Raw genomic sequence first — 16819 nt, forward strand, 5'->3', positions numbered from 1 at the left:
TTTATTTGGTTTCACAGTTACAGTCTTAAGGCCATAAGATGTCCAAGGTAATGCAAAACAATAGAGTACCTTCACTTCAGAAAGTTCATTGGCATCCAGAAAACCTCTGTTAGCTGGGAAGGCATGTGGCTGGCATTTTCTTGTTCCCAGGTTGCATTTCAAAATGGTGTTCTCCAAAATTTTCCTCTTGGGGCATTTTGTCCTCTCTTAGCTGCAGCTCCTCTTTAAATGTCACTCTCAGTTTCACTGAGGTTCTTCTGTCTGTGAATTCCTTTATAGTGATCCAATTAACACCCACACTGAGTGGGCAGGGTAAAACCTTCATGGAAATTTTCCAGTGGTCTCACCCAGTTGATTGAGTCACATCTCCATTGAAACACTCAACCAAAGGATTCTAACCTAATCAACACTAATTTGTCTGCCACCACAAGATTGCAACAAAGATAATGGCATTTGAGTGTACATAATATATCCAAACTTGCCCATCCCCATTGTGTTTAAGGATTCCAGCACAGAGACAGCAATTCCCAAACTAATGTCTGACCTACAGAGTAGGGGTAACTACAGAGCTTTTCAGGGATGATGGAGCTAGTCTCACAGAATTTATTCCTCACAGTCCTGGTAAAAGGTGTGTCCTCTGGATATTCCAAGGGTGTTTGAGTAGGTCTTCCATGATAAATCCACCCTAACATTCCAGTCTCTCTAAGCCTTTGAATCCCCTCCTATACAATATATCTGAGCAGTTATAGTATTTTGATCTCAGGTAATGTTGGCCATCTTTTGATCCATGTTTCAGCCAACCCCACAAAACTGTTAATGTCCCTTTCTAGCCCCTTGAGTCACAACATTGAATGCAGACTCTCTGCTTAGTGGGCCCATATCAGTAAATTTAGCCTTACCCCAACTTATATTCCTTCCACCATTATCCCACACCCTTAATATACATTCCTACACACATTCCCCTGATTTTCAACTATATAAATTGGAAAACTCACACAGTTCTTTGGATTATAGGGTACTTCCTCATGGGTCATACTTTGTATCTCGTCTCACCCTTCAGGGCCTGTTGGGCCTTTTGTCTAGTTATAAGTCTTGATGCAAAGACTAGTGGTGTCAGTGGGTCATGAAAAGAATTAGAAGCATCCCTCAATACATTTATCTCAGGACATTCCATTGCAGTTTCATCTGGTGAAACAAGATTAATCTCTCCAGACAGAGGAGTGAGGAATGCTTCCTCAGGGGAGATGATTATGTTTAGCAGGCAATGAAAGGTTAATATCTTTAGGTGGATGTTGTATGGTAGACTTCTCAGGGCAGAGTGGAGTTTGGGAAGCTGTTTCCTTAAAGCATGCTGGAGGTTGGGTAGCTGTCTCCTCAGGGCAGACTGGAGGTGGGAGGCTGTTTCCTCAGGAGAGACAGCTATAGGTATATCTAACAGATACTCAGCAGAATCCAGGGTTCCAGTGTCCTCACTGCCATATTTATCAATCCATATGTCCCCATCCCAAGTTTCAGGACCCCATTCTTTTCCAATCAATGCCTTTACTTTATTTAACAGCAGACACCCTGTGTGGTTGAGATTTTAGTTTATGTTGTAAATCTGCTACTTGCACAATGAGACTCTGGGTCAGAGTTTCAGAAATCTCAAGTCTGTGGCCACAGGAAATATGAATTTCTTTCAGGGCACCACATAGAAACCTTTACATCTGTCAAACGACACTTAAGTTTCAAATTTGAATCCTTTAGTCCATCTGTTTCTCTTATAAATGTATCCAGCCTATCTGAGAGCAACCAGCCAATGTCATTATACCTCTTAACTCTGCAAAACTCTGTTAAATTGTTAAGTCTGTCACCCAGATCCTTCTTTGAACAGGAGTATGATTAGGAGAATCAAACAGTGATATTTTGCATATATCCTTAGCTATCTCATGTCTTGGGCTGCCAGTGACATCTTGATTATTGGACATGGAGTCATTAGTGCCTTTGAATCTATTCAGAGTAGAAAACCAATTGTAAAAGCCCATCTAAGATTCCATTTCTCAAGAACCACTCCTGGTACCAAGTTGTATTAGGGTTCTCTAGGGAAACAGAATCAATGAGAGATATCTAAATATAAGATTTTATAAAAGTGTATCATGCAACTGTGGGGGATACATGAGTCCATATTTCATAGGGCAGGCAGAAAACTGGCAACTCCAATGAAGGCATTTGATGAACTCCTCAGGAAATGCTTGCTGGCTAGCCAAAGAAGAAATGAAGGTCCTCTATCTGTCTCACTTAAAGTTTTCAACTGATTGGATTAAATCCAGCTGATTGAATTCTCTCATTGTGGAAGATATGCCCTTGTTGATGTAATCAGTCACAGCTGCAGTCAATTGACTGGTGATTTAATAAAACAGCCTTCTGGGTTATTAACCAGCAACAAATGTCCTTGTAGTAACAGTAGGCCAGTGCTTGCTGGACCAGACACCTGGGCACCACCACCTGGCAAAGTTGACACATGAACCTAATCATCACAGACAGATACAGGGATTCCCAGAGCTAGTCTGTCTGCATATATATGTTCAGCTCAGGCAGGCACAGGACTGGCATAGAAGGGTGCAAGAGAGTTCACAAAGGGCATCCCCAAAGACCTTACTCCTGCCATCTCGGGCCTGCCTCTCCAAGGGGCACATAGATATTCATAGTATGCTGGCTGCTTCCTGGAGACCTCCCAATGACTGTGCTTCCTGAGGATCACACTCTAGTGGAGACTCCTTCTACACCATGACCAAAGGCATATGGTGAAGTGATGATGACTCCTTTTGAAGTTAGGATGTAAAAGTACTTCAGCTTCTATCTGGGTTGCTCTGTTGGTCTGTGTCTCTCTCTTTCTCTCTCAGTAGTTCACCCATATCTTTCTGCATCACCTGCTCTGGGGGAAGCCTGTGACCATGTGAGAATCCCCCCTAGGAAAGGCCCCCATGTAGTGAGGTCCTGAAGCCTCCTTCCACAGCCCTGTGGGTGAGCTTGGGAGTGGACCCCCAAGTCCTAGTCATGCCTTCAGATATCTACAGCCAGGAATGACAGCTTAAATTCAATCTTTGGGGAAATTGAGCCAGAATCACACAGTGAAGGTGCCCCAGAATTCTTGACCCACAGAAATGTGGGAGTCAATAAATGCATTTTGTTTCTTAATTTTATTTTATTGAGATTTTTCACATAGCATACAATTATACAATTGCCCATGATGCCATCATTCAGCCATGCATTCATCACTGCAGTTATTTTTTTCAATTTTTTAGAACATTTTCATTACTCCAGAAAGAAATAAAGACAAAAAAGAAAACTCAATTCCCTCCTTACCCCTAGCCAACCCCCCTACATTAATGACTCAGTATTGGTATAGTACCTTTGTTACTGCTGATGAAAGATTGTTAAAATACTGGCAACTGTAGTACATAGTTTGCAAAAGGTATATTTTCCCTATATGCCCCTTGTTCTGGTTTGCCAATGCTGCCAATATGCAAAATACCAGAAATGGACTATTATTAAAAAGGGTGGTTATTTGGTTAAACATTACAGTCTTTTAGGCAATAAAGTATCCAAGGTAATGAATCAACAATCAGGTAACTTCACTGGAAAATGACCAATGGTGTCCAGAAAACCTCTGTTAGCTGGGAAGGCATGTGGCTGGTATCTGCTCTGGAGTTCTGGTTTCAAAGTGGCTTTCTCCCAGGACATTCCTCTCTAGGCAGCAGCTCCTCTTCAAAATGTCACTCTCAGTTGTTCTTGGGGCATTTGTCCTCTCCTAGCTTCTCTGGAGCAAAAGACTGCTTTCAAAGGCTGTCTCCAAATGTCTCTGTAAGCTGCAGCTCCTCTCTCAGCTCCTGTATGTACTTCAAAGTTCCCTCTTGGCTGTAGCAAGTTCACTCCTGTCTGAGCTTATGCAGTGCTCAAATAAACTAATCAAGGCCCACACTGAATGGGCAGTGCCACAACCTCTATGGAAATTATCATCAGAGTTATCAACTACAGTTGGGTGGGTCACATCTCCATGGAAACACTCAAAGAATTATAATCTAATCAACACTAATACACCTGCCCACACAAGATTGCATGAAAAATAATGGCATTTTGTGGGTCATGTTACATTCAACTGGCAGATTCACCCTCTGGACCCCAAAATGACATGATCTTTCCATATACAAATACATTCATCCCATCACAATATCAGAAATACTTAAATAGTTTCAGAAACAATAGGTAAGTACAAGATCCCATCAGAATCAGTTACAGGCATGGTCTTTCCTAAGGCATAATTCCCCCTCTAGCTGTGGACATGTGAAACTTACAACAAGTTATGTATGGCCAATATAGAAAGGAGAAACAATCATAGGATAAACATACCCATTGCCATAAGGAGAAACTGAAAGCAAAACAGGGTTAACAGGACCAAACAGTTCCTAAAACCTGCAGGGCAAACCATTAGATTTCAAAATCTGAGAGTCATTTACTCAAGAACATTTTATCCTTGGAGCTTGAGAGGGCAGCAGTCACACACTTTCCAAAGGTTTACACAATAGTCATTTTTTCACCAAACCCTGTTGTGAGTGCACTAACACAATCCACACATTGGGAAGACCCACCTTCTTGGCCCCACCCTCCTCAAACATTGGTGTGTCACCTGGACTCTGCCTTTCTGGGGCAAGGGCTCTACACTCTTTCAAACAGTAGGGTGGTGGCCAGGCTCTCCCAATCCCCAGAGAATATGCTCCACCCTCTCTGGGGCCTGGGATGGCAGCACTTTTCCTGAGCATCAAGACCCGTGCTCTACCTCCAGAGCAAACTCAATCTTTTCCATGTGCACAGGCTGCTCTACACTCCCAGCCTGAGACATCTTGACTCCATACCTCAATCTCTGTGGCTCTGTCTTTGAAGAAATTTTTCCTTCAATTTTTTCCTTTTCCATTCCACCTACAGTGACTCCAACTATACAGACCTCACAAAACTTCTGTATGCTTGTCATGAAATATACAGGGGTCAAAACCATCAGACAAGGATTTCTGGAAACTCCATCTCCAATCTTGGCTTGTACTGAAATGGTGGCCAGTTTCCATGTTTGGTGAAACCCTCACATGGGGCTGTAGCCTTTGGGGTTTCACTTTCTGGAAGCCCAGAATTTTCCAAATTATCAGTTTCTGGTTTCTTGGCCCCCAAGAGTTCATTTCTCCCACTTATGTCTGTCCTGTCACACTTCAGTATAAGCTGCAAGAAGCCAGGCAGCACTTCTGATATTTAGTTTCAAAATGTCCTCACCTAAATATCCCAGCTTGTCACATTCAAATTCTGTCTTCCATCCTACACAAGGACAAATTTTGCCAAATTCCCTGCCACTCTAAAACAAGGATTACGTTTCTACCAGTGTTTAGTATCTTTAGAGTCCATATTTCTGCCAAGAGTCTCTTCAAAGCAGTCTAGATCATTTCTATCAAGCTCCTCACAATTCTTCCAGAATCTTCCCCTTATCTATTTAAAAAGCTGTTCCAACATGTCTGGCATTTGCAAACCCAGCAGCATCCCACTTCTCTGGTACCAAAATCTGTTCCAGTTTGCCAATGCTGCCATTACACAAAGTACCAGAAATGGATTGGCTTTTATGGAGGGGTTTATTTGGTTACACAGTTACAGTCTTAAGGCCATAAACATCCAAGGTAATGCATCAACAATCAGGTACCCTTCACTGGAGGATGGCCAATGGCATCTGGAAAATGTCTGTTACTCTAGGAAGGTAAATGACTGTTGTTTGCTCCAGAGTTCTGGTTTCCAAGTTGCTTTCTTCCAGGATGTTCCTCTCTAGGCAGCAGCTCCTCTTCAAATGTCACTCTCAGTTGCTCCTGGGATATTTGTTTTCTCTTAGCTTCTCTGGAGCAAAAGACTGCTTTCAAAATCTGTCCTTCAAAATGTCTCTGTTAGTTGCAGCAACTCTCTCAGCATTCTTCAAAATGTCCCTCTTGACTACAGCAAACTTGCTCCTTCTGTCTGAGCTTATATAGTGTGCTAGTAAACTAATCAAGGCCCACACTGAGTGGGCAGCACCACACCTCCATGGAAATTATCTAATCAGAGTTATCAATTACAGTGGGGTGGATCACATCTCCATGGAAACACTCAAAGAATTTAATCTAATCAACACTAATATAACTGCCCACACAAGTTGTATCAAAGATAATGGCATTTTGGTGGACATATATACCCCTCTATTATTAGCTTCTAGTTATAGTGTCATACATTTGTCCTAGTTCATGAAATAATTTCTAATATTTATGCAGTTAATCAAGGACATTGTCCACCACAAGATTCACTGTTTTATACATTCTCATTTTTTAATTTGAACTTGTCTTCTGGTGACATACATGACTCTAGGCTTCCCCTTTCTACCACATTCACAAACCATTCAGCACTGTTAGTTATTCTCACAATCACGTGTTACTGTCACATCTGTCCACTTCCAAACACTTAGGTTCAACCTAGTTGAACATTCTGCTTGTTATAAGCAACTGCTCCCCATTCTTTAGTCTCATTCTATATCCTGTTAACTTATATTTCATGCCTATGTTTTATATATTATAATTAGTTCATATCAGTGAGACCATGTAATATTTGTCCTTATGTGTCTGATTTATTTCACTCAATGTAGTGCCCTCAAGGTTTCTTCATCAGCCCATTTTTAATATGGTCTTGTTCACCCACCATACTTTCTGTCTTAAGTAAACAGTGTTTTCTTGTATAGTTAATATTTACTTATTCACCACCATCACCACTATCTATATAAGGACATCTCCATTTCTATCACAAAGAAGTAGGAAAACTCAAAGAAGGTAGAGACACAAAAGAAAAGGAAAAAGAAAAAAAGACAGGTAAAAAGCAACAAAAGGAAAGATAGAATTAAACTACAGTAGAATAAAAGAGTCAGACAACATCACCAATACCAAGAGTCCTATACCCCTCCCTTATGTTCCACTCTTATAGACATTTACCTTTGGTACATTGCCTGTTACATTAAAGGATGCATAATACAAAGTTTCTGTTAAAGTCTCTAGTTTGCATTGATTGTATTTGTCTCCATACTTCCTATTTTTTAACCCCTTATAAGGTTGACATTCATTTGTTCCCCTCATGTAAAACATATTTGTACATTTTATCACAATTGTTGAGCACTCTAGGTTTCACTAAATTATACAGTCCTAGTCTTTATGTTCCCTCTTTCTTTTTGTTGTCCCACATGCTCCAAACCCTTCTCTTTCAACCATACTCACAGTCATCTTTGTTCAGTGTACTTACATTGCTGTGCTGCCATCACCCAAAGTGTGTTCTAAACCTCTCACTCCTGTCTTTTCCTATCTGTCTGTAGTGCTCCCTTTAGTATTTCCTGTAATGCAGGTGCCTTGTCCACAAACTATCTCATTGTCTGTTTGTCAGAGAATATTTTAAACTCTCCCTCATATTTGAAGGCCATTTTTCCCAGGATTCTTGGTTGGATGTTTTTCTTCTTCTGTATCTTAAATATATTACACCACTTCCTTCTTGCCTCCATGATTTCTCTGCTGAGAATCTGTAAAAAGTCTTATCAAGCTTCCTTTGTGTGTGATGGATCACTTTTCTCTTGCTGTTATCAGGATTCTTTGTCCTTGATGTTTGATAATCTGATTATTATGTGTCTTGGTGTAGGTCTATTCATATCTATTCTGTTTGGAGTATGCTGTGCTTCTTGGATCTTTAATTTTATGTCTTTCATAAGAGATGGGAAATTTTCATGGATATTTCCTCTATTATTGTTTCTGCCCTTTTTCCCTTCTCTTCTCCTTCTGGGACACCCATGACACATACATTCATGCACTTCATGTTGTCATTTAATTCCTGAGACATTGCTCATATCTTTTCATTCTATTCCCTATCTATTCTTTTTGTGTAGGATTTCAGTTGTCTTTTCTCCAGTTCATGAGTCTTTTCTTCTGCCTCTTCTGATCTGCTATTGTATGTCTCCATTGTGTTTTTCTTCTCTTGTGTTGTGCCTTTCATTTCCATAGATTCTGACAGTTGTTTTCCAAACTTTCAATTTCTCCCTTATGTTCACCTAGTGTTTCTTTTTAGCCTTCATCCCTTTTGTTATATCTTCCCTGAACTCATAGATTTGTTTTTTTTTAAATTTTATTTAGCATATTTCTTTGAAAATATCTAATAGATTGTTTCATTAAAGTGAAACAATATCTCAACTGTATCTTGATTGAGGTGTAAGTTTGTTCTTTTGACTGGGCCATATCTTCATTTTTCCTTGTGTAGATTGTAGTTTTCTGTTGTCTAGGCATCTGGTGTCCTTGGTTAACTCACTCAGATTTTCCCAGACCAGAACAGGTTCAGGTCTCAGAATGGGGTTACATTCAGAGCGTCTCTTAGAGGAATGATAGACTTTCCTGTGAGGTTTCCAGTCTCTGTGCTCTTCCTAAACTGCCTACAGGTGGCACCAGTTCACCTGTCATTCCTGGCTGGTGTAAGGAGGTGTGGCCACTTTAGTTTCTGTTTTGGCTGTTTTCCCCCAGGCTCTGGGGTCTGGTTCTGAAGGGAAAGCTGGGTCCCACCTCCTTACTCTTAGGGAAGATACACCCCCTAGGGAGTTATCATTTGCATTTGAATAGCCTCTCTGACTCTGTTATCTCCACCCCTGTCTTGGTTAGAGCATTACAAACTAAAGTGGCTGCATCTCTTTCTTCTAAGCCCATCAGGTTGAGAGACAGGAAAAGGGACAGAAAGCTCCCTTTGGAGTCAGGACTCAGCCACCCAGTTTTAATCATTGGTCAGATGTAACCTGGTTTTCTGGGCTCCCCCTCCCAGAACAAATGAGTCTTCTGGTTTTTAAGGCCAGTCACCACTAAAAGCCTCCACATTTGTTAATTCAGCTGTCCACATTTGTTAATTAAAGCCCCAGTCGGAGCTCAGCTGAGATATATTTGCTTGCTGGGAGAGTGCTGCTAGTTTCTACCACAGCAAGGCTATTCAGCTAAGCCTGTCATGGGGGAAGGGGCCTCTGGGTGCAGTTCTGCAGCTTTTACTTAACAGATTCTATGCTGTGATCACAGGCATTTTTTCCAATCCTTGTTGGTATATGATGTGTGGACAGTCATGGTTGTCCCTCAGCAGTTATTCCAAATTATTTACTAGTTGTTCCTTGTTGTTTATTAGTTGTTACAGGGGACTGGCTAATTTTCACTCCTCTCTATGCCACCATCTTGCCCCTCTGAATAAATACATTTTGTTATTAACTGCAAAGTTTGAGGTTAATTTGTCTTTTTGCAATTGGTCACTACTACAGCAGGTTTTTAGGATATTAATATAAAATCTGTAATTTCCAGATATATGCTTTCCCCCAAAAGGATTTTCCTGAGAAGGCTCATTCACCCCCTCTCCCAAAGATGCCCCCAGAGTAATCTGAGTCTTAAACCAGAACCCACAGCTGGCACAGCCCCTACACAGCAGTCCCAGGAAGGTGTCTACTGTGAAATCTCAGCGGTAGACTGAATACCCACAGGCATCTTGCTCAGAATCACCTGTGAGCACAATGAGTTTTTAGGAGCATTTTATCAAGTATTTAGCATTTGGAGGAATGAAACTGATGCCCAGATCAACACTGCTTTGAATTAATGGTGGAAAAAGCAGCTGTGTTCTCAGTTATTTCAGCAATGGTGATGTCCTGCCTTGTGACCAGCTGGGGGCACTATGGGACAGCCCTGGTTTTCCCACACTGGGGCTCAGTAAAGACCATTCACTCAAGGGGGCCTGCCCTGTGGGCTGCTCCCTGTGCTCACTGATGGGGACACAGCAGCTGCAACCTTCTCTGGCCTGGCAGTGTCCACTGAGCCATGGCCTTTATGTCATCTCAGCAGCTGCTTCCTCCCAGGGCTGTCTGTAGAAGCATCCAAATCTTCATTCTCCTCAATCTACTGTGTAAACTGAGTTCCAGCTTCAGGGATCAGGGAGCAGCTGGCAGTCATGGGTGGAAGAAAATTTCCATGAACAGCCCCTCCCCTGGGAGGGGTGAGAGAGAAAATGAGGCCTGGGGCATCCCAGCTCCACTGTGGGCCACACAGAGCTGTGTCCACCATGGCCTGGACCCCTACATTCCTGATGATCCTCTCCCACTGCACAGGTAGGGATGGGTCTCACTGACCAGCAGCAGATCTCCCAGCCTGGGGCAGCCCCTCTAGCTCAGAATTCCAAGTAGCTTAGACCTGGACACTGTCCAAGCACCTATACATTTCTGTTTGCAGTTTCCCTCTCCTGGCCTGTATTGACTCAGCCACACTCCCTCTCTGCAACTCCCCAGAACAGTGGCCAGGCTTGCCTGTACCATCTGCAGTGGCTCCCCTGTTGGTGACTATGGCATATACTGGTATCAGCAGAAGCCAGGGAGCCCTCCATGGTGTCTCTTGTACTACTACTCAGACTCAAACAAATACCAGGGCTCCAGTGTCCCCAGCCACTTCTCTGGATACAAGGATGTCTCAACCAATATGGTCCTTTTGCTCATCTTTGGGCTGCAGGCCAAGGTCAAGGCTGACTGTTATTTTTTTACATATGAGGGGTTGGAGCAGCTTTATTTCCTCAAGGGGCTCAAAGGTGAGGATTTGCGACAAAATCCCTGGACCCACAGGTTTGGAGCCTGTTTTCATTGAGAGACTGTCATAGAGATATCAGTAAGGGAGACTTCTTTGCAGCAATATCTACCACTGAGTGGAGGAAAGAGAAGCACACAGATTATACCTGTAAATTGAGACAGAATAGGGTATCTCAGAAGATGGAATAGAGTTTAGCTGCCCAGCCCCATGTTCCTGGAAGAAACTACAAGAGGAAAAACTTCAGCTGCAGCTGGTAATGCTGTCCAATACAGTCTTCTCCTTCCACCAGCAGTTCATCACTTAGTCCTTAAAGTGGGGTCTGGGTGACAAGGATGGATCCATGTCTGATGCAGTGATAGTCACCCTAGTCATTGACACACTGTCCCTTCACTCTTGACCAGCCCTCACATACAATTAGACCCAATTCCATAGTCCCACATTGATCAACACCCTCAAACCCACCTGCTCCTCTTCTCTCTCTGCTCCTGCTCACCCCCAGCCCTCTGTGAGTCCTCCTCAGGGCAGCTGGGGTTGGGGGTTGTCTCACATATTCACTGTGTTTCCACAAGCATATTCCGAGAAAACTGAAACTTTCCTTGCTTTATTATCCACTATCCAGGGACTCTTTGACTAGGAAGAAAAATTATAAAATCTTAGATCCTTATAAAACTTTTCTACCCATTCTTCTATTATCAGCCCCATCTCCACTTTTCCGCTCCCCACCTCTATCATCCAAGCCTTTTAATATCAGAGTAAAATTATTGCTCTTTCCAAAAAGTAATATCTTCATTTAACCTCTGCATATTTTCACATATAATATATTGATTTTTTTTCTGCCTCCTTCAAAATTAACTCAGGCCCTAGGGATGGTGATGTTTGAAGTAATCAATGGAAAAAGAACTAACTGCATCTTCTGCTTATGATCCCTTGGGGAAGGACCTTATCCACAAAAATGTACACCCATGTCCCTGAAGTCCCATCCTTTAGCCCTTTTTCCAAGTTAAATGTAAAGTCACTCTCTTGATCAGCCCTAAGGACATATCTGGGCATAAAGGAGACCCTGTCAGGGAGTGGACATGGTGTGGGGGGTAGAAGGACCACTGTTACAATGGTACACACTGGTACAATGTGTTCACCACCTGCCCTCTGAGTCCTGAGTTTTGAAGCTACTCCAAATCTGGGCCAGTTGCCTCCAACCCCAGTCCTGAGAAGTCAATGACAGGCATCTCACAGTCCACAGTACCTGTTTTCCTCCCTGAGTAAATGGAATTATTAATATATCCTGATCCCAAAAGCATCCTTTGAGCATCATCTGGCTTCATCTGGAGAGAAAGAAGTGGCCATGGGGATACATTGGCCTTCTTTAGCTTCAGGAAACCTGGGAAACTTTATAGAGACCTAGTTCAAAGGATGAGTTTTCACTGACAGAACCTCATCCTTAGGGAATGCTGGGGCCATAAGAGGGGCAGGGACCCCTCAGCCTCCTGCTTGGCCTCAGAGGGAATGGTCCTGAGGACACAGGGGCACATGTTTTCCCAATAAGCACATGAACAGATACTCAACATCATAAGACATCAGAGAAATGCCAATCAAAACCACAAGATGATACAAGGGTTAAGAATGTGGAGAAATTGGAAAGGCAAACTTCTGTAGCTGCTTCTGAAAACACTTTGGCTGTTCTTCCAAAAAATTGTACCCGTAGTTACTGTGTGACCCATCAATTCCACTCCTAAGTATACACCCAAGATAATTGAAAGAATATGTACTCAAAAAACTTTCACAAGAATGTTCTCGGAGCATGATTTTCAACAATCCAAATTGGGGAAAAATTTATGTGTCCATCAACTGATAATGAATAAACAAAATTTGGTATCCATATAACAGGGTAGTATTTAGCCATAAAGATGAATGGATTCCAACTACAGTATGGATGAATCTTGAAAACTTTAAGGTAAATGAAAGAAGCCATCCATAAAAGGTCACATCTTCCATGATTCCATTAGGTAGAAACAAGTCTATGGAGACAGAAATTAGATTAGTGGTTCCCAGTGTCTGAGGTGAATTGGGAATGGGCAATGACTCTCCATGGAAATGGGATCCATTTGCATGTGAGGAAAATGTTCAGGAATTAGTAAGGGTGATGGTTCCATCCACTCCTGAATCTACTAAAAACCAGTGAATGGTAAGCATTGGTAGCTGGGATATTACTGTGCATGAATTGTACCACAAACTAAGAAATAAAAGAACTCTGGCCTGTGCCTGGGCCCTGATACAGACTGAGCATCTGACCAAGGGTCACTCAAGTGCCAATGGGCCTCAATGTGACATTATTGGCTGAGCTCCTGGGACCCAAATTAAGACAGGAGGAGAGCCCCATGTCTCCCTACTATTCAGAGAGTGATGGCTGTTTAGAGGAGGTGAGGAAGAGAGGGAGGCAGGGATGCAGTCAGGGCTCCACCTCCCATTTCCCCTTCAGGTTTCCAGACTGAGCAGTCCCAACACTGAACTTGAACCATGGAGAAACTAAAACCTGAGGATCTGAGAAGCGAGTGGGATAGGAAGGGAAAGCCCTGCAGCAGGGCTCCCTTTCCTCAGTGGTTTGCCTGTATGGTTGCAAGGGGTTGCTGTGGGCTTGGGCAGCTGGAGAGCAGCAGAGCTGGCAGCTGGGCCTCCAGGGCCAGGGCTCCATTTACACCTGGTCACTGCTGTGTAGCATCTCAGGGCTGTGACCTGGTAAGTGGCAGAGTCCTCCAGGAGGGACATCATTTGCATGGACACTCTGCCCTGCACAGGGACTTATGGGTTATAATGAGAGCTGGGGAAGCTGACTCGGGTGAGTCTCTTGGAAAGCACAACACTGGGGTGTCTCCATGGCTTGGACCCCTCTCTTGCTCACCCTTGTGGCTCACTGCCAGGCTTTGGGGTGTGGACAGCAGACATGGAACCTGCCTGCCCCATCTCCTCTCCTGACCATGGGGTCTCTCACTTGTTTTCAGGAGCCATTTCCCAGGCTGTGGTGACTCAGGAACCTTCCCTGTCCATATCTCCTGGAGGGACAGTCACACTCACCTGTGGCTCCAGTGCTTGGCCATAACCACCAGTAACCCAAGCTGGGTCCAAAGAAGCCCCACTAGGCACCTGGTTTCAGCAACAGGAACCCAGGGTATCTCTCAGATTCTCTGCTCCCTGCTTGGGTCCAAAGCCACTCCACCATCACAGGGGCCCAGCCTGAGGATGAGGCTGAATCTTACTGTTCTCTGTGACACAGAAGTTTCCACAGTGGCAGATGGTGGTGGGGAAGTGACCACACAGGGGCCCAGCCTGAGGATGAGGCTGAATCTTACTGTTCTCTGTGACACAGCAAGTTTCCACAGTGGCAGATGGTGGTGGGGAAGTGAGACACAAGCCCCCTGGCTTAGCCTTGGCCCTCTTTCTGATATCTCTCTCTTTCTTCTCTCAGAGGCTGAATCCAAGCTAGTGTGGATTCAAGGAGTTTCTGCTCCAGGGCCTAGAGAAGAGGGTCAGACTCATTCTTTCTCAGCTAAGAAAAGTTTTATTTCACTGATAATTTTATATAAAAATATGGTTTTCAAAAGCAGTATGTAAACTAGCCATTGCAAATGAAAGGAACAGAAATGATAAAATTATAATTATGATATTTGTGTGCATATATATATCCTCTGGAGATGGTACTGTAATAGATACTGAATACATCTGTGTTTATTTATGTAGGAAATCTCCCTTGGGGTCAATTGACAGGTCACTGTGCAGAAACAATAATCATTTATATTCTGTGGCCACATTGATTGATAATAAGTTGTTACCAATTTACAGGCCACCTCCAGAGCACACAAAAGCCCTTCCCCCACACTGACCACAAATAGCTCCAGAACAATCCATCTCCTCATATCTGGGTGGTGGACTGAGATAAGATGAGCTCTCACCTTCCTGGCTGAGGAGCAGAGGGAAGTATGTACATCTGAGCAGATGGGTTAAGTCCAGGGCCCCTGTCCTGCTCTGTGTTTCCTAATGTGCTATGACAAAATAGATGATTTGAGACTGACCCCTTTGAGTTTACTCTTAGAGCAGTGTGGCAGGTCTGATCCCTGCTGAGAAGGTCAGGTGGAAATGAAAGATGCCTGGAGGAAAGAGTTTCCCCAAATGGGCAAGTATCTGGGATTTGCCCTTTGGAAGTGAGGAGCAGTTGCTGGCCAGTGGAGGTGGGTGGCAGGACCTCTCTCTACTGGGCTCCTGGCAACTCCTCCTAGACAGGGTGGACCAGGCCTGGGGCAGCAGGAGCACTGTGCCTGTCCCTGTGGGGCCAGGTGGAATATCTCTGCTGTACCAGCCAGGCTCCTTGTCCCTGCTCAGTGCTCTCTGGGGCAGTAGCAAGTCCTCTGTGGATCTCCTCAAGGCCCTCCTGTCCAGTCCATGTCCATGTCCCAGAAGAAAGGCCAGATTCAGGGCATGGTATGGGGCTGACACAGCAGGTAGTGAGACCCATGGTCATTAGTTACTGCTTCCAGGCATTTGGACAAGTGTAAAGAGAGACCTAAATGAGGCCAGCATCAGTTATGGGCCTCTGTGAGCAGCACTCTGAGGAGCCTCCTCCATGGCCTTGAGCCCTCTCCTCCTTATCCTCCTCACTCTCCTGACAGGTGATGCATCTCCTGAGATAGGTAAGGGGCTCTTTCCTTTTCCTCTTCCCTCACTGGATGGAGAAATGAGATCATGCCAGTCTTACCATTCCCCATCTCCCAGTTGGGATCCTGGCCCAGTCTGCACTGACTCAGCCACCTTTAGTGTCTGGGTACCTGGGTGAGAGATGCCACCTCCTCTTCTGAAGCAGCACCTCCTCAGAGATGGTTGCAGGGTGCACTGGTGTCCACAGCTCCCAGGCATCACCCCCAACCTGCCACCTGGGTTAGTATCTGAGCCTCAGGGGTTCTAGGTAGGTTCTCAGACTCTGTCCAGCAGCTCCACTTCTCTGACCATCATTGGGATTACAGTGACCAATGGGACTCAATGTGAAGGCAGTCCTAGTCCTGCAGTGACAGTTTTGATGGTGACACATGCCCCAGGAAATTGGGGATCTGAGATCTAATCCTTTTTAGGAATCTCCAGTGTCTCAGGAGCTGCCTGCTCAGATTCAGTCTAACCATCTGCTGTTTCCTTTGCTGCCTCCTCCAAGGTCCTGGGCTCCTCCAGAGGCCTCACCTGGGATTTTACTTCCTGTCTCCATCCCTCCTGAGATGACCACTCACAGCATCTGTAGTCCAGTTGCCTTCAGAAGCTAATGTCTTCCCCTAGTTCAGTCTGTTAAGGGCTCCCTGTCCAGTGTAAAGAAAATGCAATCATTGAAGGCAGCGAATCAGCTGTGTGCAGCACCAACTGAGGAATTTCTAGGAATGAGTCATCCTGTCCCTTTCCCATCATATAGTCATTTCCAGAGCCAGGTCCCTCTGATGACCCCATGTTCTCCACTCTCCCCATGCTCCTCTTGGCCCAACTTGCTCATCTCTGGTTTCCTTGGAGATCTATGGAGATGAGGGTCACATTCAGGGTGGGACTTCACATCAGGCCCAGCAGACTCTCACAGTGGCACAAGATGTCCTCAGGGACACAGACCTCCTCCTTACTGTCCACATTCTCTTTCCATCTGTGGCACTGTCCTGGGCATATGGTCACCCTGAGTAGGGTATATTTTCAGATGGATGTTCATCATTTCCATGCTTGCTCTCTTTTTCTTTCTCTCCTTCTTTTAAATGTGCACAGACATTAGTAGAAAGCAAAAAAAAGATATTCTATTATTAAAAAATGAATAACATATTTTGTTTAATTATTGGATGTTGTTCATCTACTATAGATCCTCCACCTCAAAGTCAGCAAGCATTTTTTAAACTGTTTAGTTCTAATAAGAGATAACTGCTTTAGAAGTCCTGAATCCTTTGGCCATGCTCCAAATTAAGAACTCGGGCAAGGATGCACATTTTGTTTCTCCAGGGCTCCCAAGTGTGGGGTGAGGGGCTGCGGAGTCCTGACCCTGGAAGGCGGCTCTAATGTGACTGAGATGCGGGTCCAGGGGGGGAGAGAGGCAGAAGGGGGGGAGCCAGAACCAGGTGTACTTACTCTGGCTCAGGGCCCAAAGAGCCCCTCCCTGAGACCCT

At 44.2% G+C, this 16819-nt stretch overlaps 2 gene segments (V, D, J or C); both read left to right on the forward strand.

The window, feature by feature from the left end:
* Positions 1 to 16819, forward strand: part of LOC119524884 — a 609666-nt gene that overhangs the window by 475712 nt on the left and 117135 nt on the right.
* The window catches only part of LOC119524885, a 596697-nt gene that overhangs the window by 453111 nt on the left and 126767 nt on the right, over positions 1 to 16819 (forward strand).

The sequence above is a fragment of the Choloepus didactylus genome (genome assembly GCF_015220235.1).
Source record: "Choloepus didactylus isolate mChoDid1 chromosome 23 unlocalized genomic scaffold, mChoDid1.pri SUPER_23_unloc1, whole genome shotgun sequence".
NCBI classification, from domain to species: domain Eukaryota; kingdom Metazoa; phylum Chordata; class Mammalia; order Pilosa; family Megalonychidae; genus Choloepus; species Choloepus didactylus.